The sequence below is a fragment of the Triticum urartu genome, chromosome 5 (genome assembly GCF_003073215.2).
Source record: "Triticum urartu cultivar G1812 chromosome 5, Tu2.1, whole genome shotgun sequence".
Taxonomy (NCBI): domain Eukaryota; kingdom Viridiplantae; phylum Streptophyta; class Magnoliopsida; order Poales; family Poaceae; genus Triticum; species Triticum urartu.
The window spans coordinates 12447629-12461189 of record NC_053026.1 but is presented as its reverse complement, the minus strand read 5'-3'; positions in this window follow the sequence as shown (position 1 = coordinate 12461189).

Below are 13561 nucleotides of genomic sequence, written 5' to 3'. Positions count from 1 at the left end.
TTTATTTCTGTTATGAGACTGCTAGAATTGCCAAACCTTGTGCTAAAGATAAACATAGACCTGTGGTAGGCATGCCTGTTATTTCTGTTAAAATAGGAGATCACTGTTATCATGGCTTATGTGATATGGGTCCTAGTGCTAGTGCAATACCTATTGACTTATACAAAGAAATTATGCATGATATTGCACCTGCTGAATTAGAAGATATTGATGTCACAATTAAACTTGCCAATAAAGATTCTATTTCAGCAATTGGAATTGTTAGAGATGTTGAAGTCTTGTGTGGGAAAACTAAATATCCTGCTGATTTTCTTGTTCTTGGTTCCCCACAAGATAACTTTTGTCCCATTATATTTGGTAGACCCTTCTTGAACACTGTTAATGCTAAGATAGACTGCGAAAAGGATGTTGTTACTGTTGGTCTAGATGATATGTCTCATGAGTTCAACTTTTCTAAATTTCGTAGACAACACCATGAAGAGGAATTGCCTAGTAAAGATGAAATTATTGGTCTTGCTTCTATTGTCGTGCCTCCTAGTGATCCTTTAGAACAATATTTGCTAGACCATGAAAATGATATGTTCATGAATGAAAGAAGAGAAATAGATGAAGTATTCTTTAAACAGGAACCCATCCTGAAACATAATTTGCCTGTCGGAATCCTAGGGGATCCTCCTCCACCCAAGGGTGATGATACGTCTCCAACGTATCTATAATTTTTGATTGCTCCATGCTATATTATCTACTGTTTTGGACATTATTGGGCTTTATTATCCACTTTTATATTATTTTTGGGACTAACCTATTAACCGGAGGCCCAACCCAGAATTGCTGTTTTTTTGCCTATTTTAGGTTTTCGAAGAAAAGGAATATCAAACGGAGTCCAAACGGAATGAAACCTTCGGGAATGTGATTTTCTCACCGAACATGATCCAGGAGACTTGGACCCAACGTCAAGAAACAAAGGAGCAGGCCACGAGGTAGGGGAGCGCGCCTACCCCCCCAGGCGCGCCCTCCACCCTCGTGGGCCCCTTGTTGCTCCACCGACGTACCCCTTCCTCCTATATATATATACCTACGTACCCCCAAACGATCAGATACGGAGCCAAAACCCTAATTCCACCGTCGTAACTTCCTGTATCCACGAGATCCCATCTTGGGGCCTGTTCTGGAGCTCCGCCGGAGGGGGCATCCATCACAGAGGGCTTCTACACCAACACCATAGCCTCTCCGATGAAGTGTGAGTAGTTTACCTCAGACCTTCGGGTCCATAGTTATTAGCTAGATGGCTTCTTCTCTCTTTTTGGATCTCAATACAATGTTCTCCCCCTCTCTTGTGGAGATCTATTCGATGTAATCTTCTTTTTGCGGTGTGTTTGTTGAGACCGATGAATTGTGGGTTTATGATCAAGATTATCTATGAACAATATTTGAATCTTCTCTGAATTCTTTTATGTATGATTAGTTATCTTTGCAAGCCTCTTCGAATTATCAGTTTGGTTTGGCCTACTAGATTGATCTTTCTTGCAATGAGAGAAGTGCTTAGCTTTGGGTTCAATCTTGCGGTGTCCTTTCCCAGTGACAGTAGGGGCAGCAAGGCATGTATTGTATTTTTGCCATCGAGGATAACAAGATGTTTTTTTATCATATTGCATGAATTTATCCCTCTACATCATGTCATCTTGCTTAAGGCGTTACTCTGTTTTCATGAACTTAATACTCTAGATGCATGCTGGATAGCGGTCGATGAGTGGAGTAATAGTAGTAGATGCAGGCAGGAGTCGGTTTACTTGTCTCGGACGTGATGCCTATATACATGATCAAACCTAGATATTCTCATAACTATGCTTAATTCTGTCAATTGCTCAATAGTAATTCGTTCACCCACCATAAAATACTTATGCTCTTGAGAGAAGCCACTAGTGAAACCTATGGCCCTCGGGTCTATCTTCATCATATTGATCTTCCAATACTTAGTTATTTCCTTTACTTTTTACTTTGCTTTTATTTTACTTTGCATCTTTATCATAAAAATACCAAAAATATTATCTTATCATATCTATCAGATCTCACTCTCATAAGTGACCGTGAAGGGATTGACAACCCCTTATCGCGTTGGTTGCGAGGAGTTATTTGTTTTGTGCAGGTACTAGGGACTTGTGTGCAGCCTCCTACTGGATTGATACCTTGGTTCTCAAAAACTGAGGGAAATACTTACGCTACTTTGCTGCATCATCCTTTTCTCTTCAAGGAAATTCAACGCAGTGCTCAAGAGGTAGCAAGAAGAATTTCTGGCGCCGTTGCCAGGGAGGTTCGGGCAAGTCAAGATTTGACTCCCGACAATGAGCCATTTCTGGCGCCGTTGCCGGAGAGTCTACGCAAAAGTCAACATACCAAGTACCCATCACATACCCTTATCTCCCGCATTACATTATTTGTCATTTGCCTCTCGTTTTCTTCTCCCCCACTTCACCCTTGTCGTTTTATTCGCCCTCTCTCTCTATCCTCCATCTCTTTCTCTATTTGCCTCTTTTTGCCCGCTTGCTTTTTGTTTGCTTGTGTGTTGGATTGCTTGCTTGTCACGATGGCTCAAGATAACACTAAATTGTGTGTCTTTACCAATACCAACAACAATGATTTTATTAGCACTCTGATTGCTCCTCTTCCCGATGCTGAATCTTGTGAAATTAATGTCACTTTGCTGAATCTTGTCATGAAAGATCTGTTTTCCGACCTTCCTAGTGAAGATGCCGCTACCCATCTAAATAGCTTCCTTGATTTGTGTGATATGCAAAAGAAGAAAGATGTTGATAATGATATTGTTAAATTGAAGATATTTCCTTTTTCGCTTAGAGATCATGCTAAAGCTTGGTTTTCATCTTTGCCTAAAAATAATATTGATTCGTGGAATAAGTGCAAATATGCTTTTATCTCTAAGTATTTTCCTCCTGCTAAGATCATCTCCCTTAGAAACGATATTATGAATTTTAAGCAACTTGATCATGAACATGTTGCACAAGCTTGGGAGAGGATGAAATTAATGATACGTAATTGCCCTACTCATGGTTTGAATTTGTGGATAATTATACAAAAAATTTATGCCAGATTGAATTTTATGCCGCGGGAGGCACTTTTATGGAAATCACCTTAGGAGAAGCCACTAAACTCCTAGATAATATTATGGTTAATTATTCTCAATGGCATATGAAAGATCCACTAATAAAAAGGTGCATGCGATAGAAGAAATTAATGTTTTGAGTGGAAAGATGGATGAACTTATGAAATTATTTGCTAGTAAGAGTGTTTCTTCTGATCCTAATGATATGCCTTTGTCTACTTTGATTGAGAATAAAAATGAATCTATGGATGTGAATTTTGGTGGTAGGAATAATTTTGGTAACAACGCGTATAGAGGAAACTTTAATCCTAGGCCTTATCCTAGTAATTCCTTTAATAATTATGGTAATTCCTACAACAATTCTTATGGAAATTATAATAATATGCCCTCTTATTTTGAATCCAGTATTAAAGAATTCATTACTTCGCAAAAGAATTTCAATGCTTTGATTGAAGAAAAATTGCTTAAAATTGATGATTTGGCTAGGAACGTTGATAAAATTTCTCTTGATGTTGATTATTTAAAACTTAGATCTATTCCACCTAAGCATGATATCAATGAGTCTCTCAAAGCCATGAGAATTTCCATTGATGAGTGCAAAGAAAGAACCGCTAGAATGCGTGCTAAGAAAGATGCCTTTATAAGAGCGTGTTCTTCTAGTTCCTATGAAAATAAAGATGAAGATCTAAAAGTCATTGATGTGTCCCCTATTAAATCTTTGTTTTGTAATATGAATCTTGATAATGATGGGACTGAATATGATCCACCTTTACCTAGAAGGCGTTCCAAAAATTCGGAGTTTTTAGATCTTGATGCTAAATTTGATGAAAGTGGGATTGAAGAAATTAAAACCCTAGATGTTGCTAAACCCACTATTATGGATTTCAAGGAATTTAATTATGAAAATTGCTCTTTGATTGATTGTATTTCCTTGTTGCAATCCGTGCTAAATTCTCCTCATGCTTATAGTCAAAACAAAGCGTTTACTAAACATATCGTTGATGCCTTGATGCAATCTTATGAAGAAAAACTTGAGTTGGAAGTTTCTATCCCTAGAAAACTTTATGATGAGTGGGAACCAACTATTAAAATTAAAATTAAAGATCATGAATGCTATGCTTTGTGTGATTTGGGTGCTAGTGTTTCCATGATTCCAAAGACCTTGTGTGATTTGTTAGGTTTCCGTGATTTTGATGATTGCTCTCTAAACTTGCACCTTGCGTATTCCACTATTAAGAAACCTATGGAAAGAATTAATGATGTTCTTATTGTCGCAAATAGGAATAATGTGCCCGTAGATTTTATTGTTCTTGACATAGATTGCAATCCTTCATGTCCTATTATTCTTGGTAGATCTTTCCTTAGAACGATTGGTGTAATTATTGATATGAAGGAAGGAAATATTAGATTTCAATTTCCGTTAAGGAAAGGCATGGAACACTTTCCTAGAAAGGAAATTAAATTACCTTATGAATCTATTATGAGAGCCACTTATGGATTACCAACCAAAGATGGCAATACCTAGATCTATCCTTACTTTTTATGCCTAGCTAGGGGCGTTAAACGATTGCGCTTGTTGGGAGGGAACCCAATTTTATTTTTATTCCTTACCTTTTGCTCCTGCTTAGTAATAAATAATTTATCTAGCCTCTGTTTTGGTTGTGTTTTTTTGTGTTTAATTAGTGTTTGTGCCAAGTAGAACCGTTGGAAAGACTTGGGGAAAGTCTTGATATATTGTTGTAAAAAACAGATACTTTAGCGCTCACGAGAACTGCTGCCGTTTTTATTTGGAAAATGCTATCTATCTATCTATCTATCTATCTATCTATCTATCTATCTATCTATCTATCTATCTATCTATCTATACCTATACTAATTCTAGACTTTCAATCCAAGATCCAAGACCTATACTAATTCTAGACTTTCAAGAAATTCCCACGTTAATTAGATTTTACGAGCCGTTAATCTGGTGGGACCGAATTATTACGGTCAAGATTAACTATCTGTTTTTTTGGTCTAGATTAACTATCTTTTTTTCGGTTTACAGAATTATAGCGGCTCAGATTAAAGGAAGTCTCCATGTGACCAACGACTCTCCCCATATACTCCATGTGACCAACGACTCTCCCCGTATACTCCATGTGACTAACGACTCCCCCCATATACGGGCAGGTATTTATTATCTTCAACTAAAACAATCAACTAATAGTTCCCTCTAAATAAAAAATGGACTAATAAACCTAGACCATCTTCACGTCTTCGTGGTAGCGGCCCTCAAACCCAGGCGCTGCACGGCTGCACCACGCAATAAGAAACTGCTGCTGGCCGCCGTTCCGCTGGTCCTCGCTGCCGCCATCAAGTTCTACTGTCGTGAGCTATGCTGATCGCAGGACGATGTTGCCGCCGAAGCCATACGTCGACCTGTTGTTGCCTGTACGCATTGTTGCCTGCAGTTTTCAAGTCGCTTTTGCTCTTCTTGCCGCGGACCGCCATCAAGTTCTACTATCGTGAGCTACGCTGATCGCAGGACGATGTTGCCGCCGAAGCCATACGTCGACCTGTTGTTGCCTGTACGCATTGTTGCCTGCAGTTTTCAAGTTGCTTCTGCACTTCTTGCTGCGGACCGCCATCAAGTTCTACTTTCGTGAGCTACGCTGATCGCAGGACGATGTTGCCGCCGAAGCCAAACGTCGACATGTTGTTGCCTGTACGCATTGTTGCCTTCAGTTTTCAAGTAGCTTCTACTCTTCTTGCTGCGGTGCGTGGGGTGTGTGTGATATAGCTACCAATCAGGGAAAGAAATAGATCTGAAGTGTAGACAATGCTAGAGAAGCTCATAGATTGCTTCAGGAGAGTTTAACCGGAAGAAAGAAGGGAATACATCCAATTGGAAGAGAGCAATGCAACAGCCAATCAAAGCGGAGAAAAGGACATGGAAGGAAGGAGAATTCGTGAGCTTGCCATGGAAGAATGATTCCATGTAGCAAAGGTAAACCCTAACTATAATTAGTCATTAGTTGGATATTATGTAGACAGATTGGAGATATTTATGCTACCTATTCATCTTGGGATTGGTTGCCTTGCGAGCCTTAACTTAGTTGTAAAACTGGTATTAAACAGTGTGTAATCTAAAATTGAGCGAATGGTTAAAGTTGTGGGATTCACAATAAATTTTCCTACGGGACCAATTTTGCTCAACTCTAATTTATGGTTTGCAAGCTGCGGCCAAAAATCTAATGATGCGTACTGCTGCAGTTTACAGAAGAACAGAAGCGTATATTCCATCAAACTGGAGTAAGAATTACATTATGTTTCAAAATGAAAGTTATCATGAGCATATCATTTTTTTTTATATTTAGATAAACATGATAAAATATGCAAAGTTAGTTTGAAAGGGTTCGCCGACTCACAAGTTCAGGGCCGCAATATATTTTTGTGTGACAATCTTCGAATAGTTTCCGAAGTGGCTTTGCCTCACAGGTATGGACAGTTACAGTGCGAGGATAAGTGCAGCTTTCTGTAAGAACTGATTATTATTTAGAATATTATCCATCAAATTTGAGGAAGAATTACATTATGTCTGAAGCATGAAGTTGTAGATATTTTCATCTTGATATCATGTGTGGAATCATTTGCTATGTTTGGAACTTTGGATAAACATATTAAAGATACAAGGTAATTAGTTCTAAACAGTTCACGACGTTCGCCGAGCGTCGAATATGGGGTCGTAGTATATTTTTGTATGACAATTATTGAATAGTTTCTTAAGTGAGTTTGCCTCGCAGATAATGCAGTGTGAAGTTATTCCTTTTGTTGATTGGCTGGGGAGTCCACCCGCTACATGGCATCCATGTACAAGGCCATGTTGACGGTGATGTTGATGGCCGCTTCATTCTACAAGCCACATACATTGGGAGCGCATGAACTGGCTCAGCCCATTCCAGCAGGAAAATTAGGACCTCAATTATGCAAACTAACACAGAGGATGCTCGGCATACCGTTGAAAAATATATACCACTTTGACATTGTCTTGGCGCCTAACTCATAGGTGTCGGCTACATCTTCTCTCAAGGAAAAGGAACCGTCCTCATCAATTTCATTAACTATGTCATAGAGGAATGCATATTGAGGTATGTAATCATTTGGAATCCATAAGTGCTTTAGCCGTAGCCTGCCTTGATACGTATTTGCAGCAAAATTAGGTATAGATGCATTACCTGAATTATTTGTTAGCTGCTCCATGGAGTGCACATAACAAGTACAAGTTCGTCACTGGAGCCAGGAGACAAAAACACATGATATGCCTCCAAGCTCGGGATGCTGCACCATTGCCAACTCTGGATCACCATTTCAACTGTAAGACGGCTGTGAATCAACACGTAATATTGTAGTCAGTAAGATTCTCCTTCTCCACTGTATAAAGGAAAAAAATAGATTCCAAAATGACCACGTCCACAATGAGAGGAATTTGTAATATTTTAAAAAAATCGAATTCTATGTTTCCCAGTAATACTGAAGTTCCTTACTCTTAGTTTTTCTAATATGTAAATTTTGTTCACAGCTTTTGTGTAAACCTGCAAACAAAACAAAATAAAAAAGGTTATACAGTAAAAAAATTGCATGATAAATTAATCTAGAAAACACATTACACGTATGCAAGTAACATAAATATTTTTTTAAATCATTGTGAAAGAGAAGTATACCATTAGACTACCTAAAACATCTTCTACTTGAACACAGCAAGATGTTTATTTTTTTAGCTCCTTTGCCAAAACTAATGTCTCATTTTTTATTATTATTGGCAGGAGTAACAATGATAACCAACATGATGCTCCACAATTCTTGCAAAACAACTTAATAGTTTCATGGTTCAAAATTGCATCTTATGTAAAATGCATTTCTACAATATGCTTTCTTTATAAAAAAACCTTTTAACATGTATAAAGAGAATGTAATACCAGTAAAAATGTATAAAGAGGATGTCCTACTGTAAGCATACATGCAGAAATTCAAATGCAGCATTTGTTCTAGATATATTATTTGGGTCATATACTACATTTACAATTCTTGGAATTTTGATTCAAAAATATATACAAATTAAATTATAGCAACCTGCAGATATTCAGAGAATTGAAAACTGTAGTTTCAAAACGCTTACTTTTGTTTGTAAGTATAAGCATAAAATAGAATCCATATAGTTTAAAGTTACACTGGCCTAGGGACAGATACATACATAGACAAACTTAACAGTAGTTGTTATTATTAGTATGGAATGAGACATGGTATATTGATGATTTCGTGTTGATGATATTCTTGAGGCGCCACTACGTACAACTTCATCGTGTTAAGTCTATATATGAAAAATATAATATATCTAAATTGATGACATATAGTCGACAAAAGGCTCGACTTCATCATATGTTGATTGTAAGAAAAACAGATGGTAGTTTCTACATCTTAATATCTAGCCCCGTAGACATTGACACGGGTATAGACAGTACAACCTCAGGATTAAATCCATTATATGGGAATTTTTGAAATAGTGCATAAAGTAACAAGTAAAGGGCATTCTATAGGATATGCCTTATGAAGGATCAAATGCGAGCGGTCTGATATTTTAGAAAACAACAATAGATCAAATATGAAGGAAATTCAATATGTGAAGTGTGCATGGTCCAAATAACAACAATGGATCAAAATCACAGGAACCATTTATAAATGGTCGATAGTCTAGCCCGTGCGAATGCATGGGTTGACGACTAGTTTAGTTAATTATTTTTGAATATGATTAACAGATAAATTCCTCACGTACGTCAATTTATTTTAGAATTTGTGGGGTTCCAGATCTTGCGCTAGCTACAGATTACTACAGACTTTTCTGTTTTTGACAGATTCTGTTTTTCGTGTGTTGTTTGCTTATTTTGATGAATCTATGGATAGTAAAATAGTTTATAAACCATAGAGAAGTTGGAATACAGTAGGTTTAACACCAATATAAATAAATAATGAGTTAATTACAGTACCTTGAAGTGGTCTTTTGTTTTCTTTCGCTAACGGAGCTCTCGAGATTTTCTACTTTGAGTTCTGTGTTGTGAAGTTTTCAAGTTTTGGGTAAAGATTTGATGGATTATGGAACAAGGAGTGGCAAGAGCCTAAGCTTGGGTATGCCCATGGAACCCCCAAGATAATCTAAGGACACCTAAAAGCCAAAGCTTTGGGATGCCCCGGAAGGCATCCCCTCTTTCGTCTACTTCCATCGGTAACTTTACTTGGAGCTATATTTTTATTCACCACATGATATGTGTTTTGCTTGGAGCGTCTTGTATGATTTGAGTATTTGCTTTTTAATTTACCACAATCATCCTTGCTGTACACACCTTTGAGAGAGCCATACATGATTTGGAATTTGTTAGAATACTCTATGTGCTTCGCTTATATCTTTTGAGTTATATAGTTTTGCTCTAGTACTTCACTTTATCTTTTAGAGCACGGTGGTGGATTTGTTTTATAGAAACTATTGATCTCTCATGCTTCACTTAGATTATTTTGGGAGTCTTAAATACCATGGTAATTTGCTTAAATAATCCTAATATGCTTGGTATTCAAGAATAGTAAAAACTTTCTTATGAGTGTTTTGAATACTAAGAGGAGTTTGATGCTTGATAATTGTTTTGAGATATGAAGATGGTGATATTAAAGTTGTGCTAGTTGAGTAGTTGTGAATTTGAGAAATACTTGTGTTAAAGTTTGTGATTCCCATAGCATGCACGTATGGTGAACTGTTATGTGATGAAGTCGGAGCATGATTTATTTATTGATTGTCTTACTTATGAGTGGCGGTCGGGGACGAGCAATGGTCTTTTCCTACCAATCTATCCTCCTAGGAGCATGCGCGTTTTATTTGATAACTTGTAGATCTTTGCAATAAGTATATGAGTTCTTTATGACTAATGTTGAGTCCATGGATTATACACACTTTTCTTCCTTCCACCATTGCTAGCCTCTCTAATACCGCGCACCTGTCGCCGGTATCATACACCCACCATATACCTTCCTCAAAACAGCCACCATACCTACTTATCATGGCATTTCCATAGCCATTCTGAGATATATTGCCATGCAACTTTCCACCGTTCCATTTATTATGACACACTCCATCATTGTCATATTGCTTAGCATGATCATGTAGTTGATATCGTATTTGTGGCAAAGCAACCATTCATAATTCTTTCATACATGTCACTCATGAGTCATTGCATATCCCGGTACACCGCCGGAGGCATTCACATAGAGTCATATTTTATTCTAAGTATCGAGTTGTAATTGTTGAGTTGTAAGAAAATAAAAGTGTGATGATCATCATTATTAGAGCATTGTCCCAGTGAGGAAAGGATGATGGAGACTATGATTCCCCCACAAGTCGGGATGAGACTCCGGATGAAAAAAATAAAAATAAAAAAGAAAAGAGGCCATAAAAAAGAGAAAAGGCCCAAATAATAAAAAAATGAGAGAAAAAGAGAGAAGGGGCAATGCTACTATCCTTTTACCACACTTGTGCTTCAAAGTAGCACCATGATATTCATGATAGAGAGTCTCTCATTTCGTCACTTTCATATACTAGTGGGAAGTTTTCATTATAGAACTTGGCTTGTATATTCCAATGATGGGCTTCCTCAAAATGCCCTAGGTCTTCGTGAGCAAGCAAGTTGGATGCACACCCACTAGTTTCTTTTTGAGCTTTCATATACTTATAGCTCTAGTGCATCCGTTGCATGGCAATCCCTACTCACTCACATTGATATCTATTGATGGGCATCTCCATAGCCCGTTGATACGCCTAGTTGATGTGAGACTATCTTCTCTTTTTTGTCTTCTCCACAACCACCATTCTATTCCACCAATAGTGCTATATCCATGGCTCACGCTCATGTATTGCGTGAAGACTGAAAAAGTTTGAGAATGTCAAAAGTATGAAACAATTGCTTGGCTTGTCATCGGGGTTGTGCATGATTTAAATACTTTGTGTGGTGAAGATAGAGCATAGCCAGACTATATGATTTTGTAGGGATAACTTTCTTTGGCCATGTTATTTTGAGAAGACATAATTACTTTGTTAGTATGCTTAAAGTATTATTATTTTTATGTCAATATTAAACTTTTATCATGAATCTTTCGGATCTGAATATTCATACCACAATTAAGAAGAATTACATTGAAATTATGCCAAGTAGCATTCCACATCAAAAATTCTGTTTTTATCATTTACCTACTCGAGGACGAGCAGGAATTAAGCTTGGGGATGCTTGATATGTCTCCAATGTATCTATAATTTTTGATTGCTCCATGCTATATTATCTACTGTTTTGGACATTATTGGGATTTATAATCCACTTTTATATTATTTTTGGGACTAACCTATTAACCGGAGGCCCAGCCCAGAATTGTTGTTTTTTTGCCTATTTTAGGGTTTCGAAGAAAAGGAATATCATGTTGGGGAACGTTGCAGAAAACAAAAATTTTCCTATGGTTTCACCAAGATCCATCTAGGAGTTCATCTAGCAACGAGTGATCGGATTGCATCTACATACCTTTGTAGATCACGCGCGGAAGCGTTCAAAGAACGTGATGAGGAAGTCGTACTCGACGTGATCCAAATCACCGGAGATCCTAGCGCCGAACGGACGGCACCTCCGCGTTCAACACATGTACGGTCAGCGTGACGTCTCCTCCTTCTTGATCCAGCAAGGGGAAAGGAGAGGTTGAGGAAGATGGCTCCAGCAGCAGCACGACGGCGTGGTGATGGTGGAGCTGCAGTACTCCGGCAGGGCTTCGCCAAGCTCTATGGAGGAGGAGGAGGTGTTGGAGGGGAAGAGGGAGGCACCAAAGGCGTAGGTGTGAGGCCCTCGCTCCCCCCACTATATATAGGGGGCCTAGGGGGGGCTCCGGCCAAGGGGTGGGGGGCTTGCCCCCCAAGCAAGGGGGCGCCCCCTTTAGGGTTTCCCCACCCTAGGCGCATGGGCCCTAGGGGAAAGTGGCGCCCCAGCCCACTTTGGGCTGGATCCCTTCCCACTTCAGCCCATGGGGCCCTCCGAGATAGGTGGCCCCACCTGGTGGACCCCCGGGACCCTTCCGGTGGTCCCGGTATAATACCGGTGACCCCGAAACTTGTCCCGATGGCCGAAATAGCACTTCCTATATATAATTCTTTACCTCCGGACCATTCCGGAACTCCTCATGACGTCCGGGATCTCATCCAGAACTCCGAACAACTTTCGGGTTACTGCATATACATATCCGTACAACCCTAGCGTCACCGAACCTTAAGTGTGTAGACCCTACGGGTTCGGGAGACATGTAGACATGACCGAGATGGCTCTCCGGTCAATAACCAACAGCGGGGTCTGGATACCCATGTTGGCTCCCACATGCTCCTCGATGATCTCATCGGATGAACCACGATGTCGAGGATTCAAGCAACCCCGTATACAATTCCCTTTGTCAATCGGTACGTTACTTGCCCGAGATTCGATCGTCGGTATCCCAATACCTCGTTCAATCTCGTTACCGGCAAGTCACTTTACTCGTACCGTAATGCATGATCCCGTGACCAGACACTTGGTCACTTTGAGCTCATTGTGATGATGCATTACCGAGTGGGCCCAAGAGATACATCTCCGTCATACGGAGTGACAAATCCCAGTCTTGATCCGTGTCAACCCAACAGACACTTTCAGAGATACCCTAGTATACCTTTATAGTCACCCAGTTACGTTGTGACGTTTGGTACACCCAAAGCATTCCTACGGTATCCGGGAGTTACACGATCTCATGGTCTAAGGAAAAGATACTTGACATTGGAAAAACTCTAGCAAATGAACTATACGATCTTGTGCTATGTTTAGGATTGGGTCTTGTCCATCACATCATTCTCCTAATGATGTGATCTCGTTATCAATGACATCCAATGTCCATAGTCAGGAAACCATGACTATCTGTTGATCAACGAGCTAGTCAACTAGAGGCTTACTAGGGACGTGTTGGTGTCTATGTATTCACACATGTATTACGATTTCCGGATAACACAATTATAGCATGAATAAAAGACAATTATCATGAACAAGGAAATATAATAATAATCCTTTTATTATTGCCTCTAGGGCATATTTCCAACAGTCTCCCACTTGCACTAGAGTCAATAATCTAGTTACATTGTGATGAATCGAACACCCATGGAATTCTGGTGTTGATCATGTTTTGCTCTAGGGAGAGGTTTAGTCAACGGATCTGCTACATTTAGGTCCTTATGTACTTTACAAATATCTATGTCTCCATCATGAACGTTTTCATGAATGGAGTTGAAGCGACGCTTGATGTGCCTGGTCTTCTTGTGAAACCTGGGCTCCTTGGCAAGTGCAATAGCCCCAGTGTTGTCACAGAAGAGTT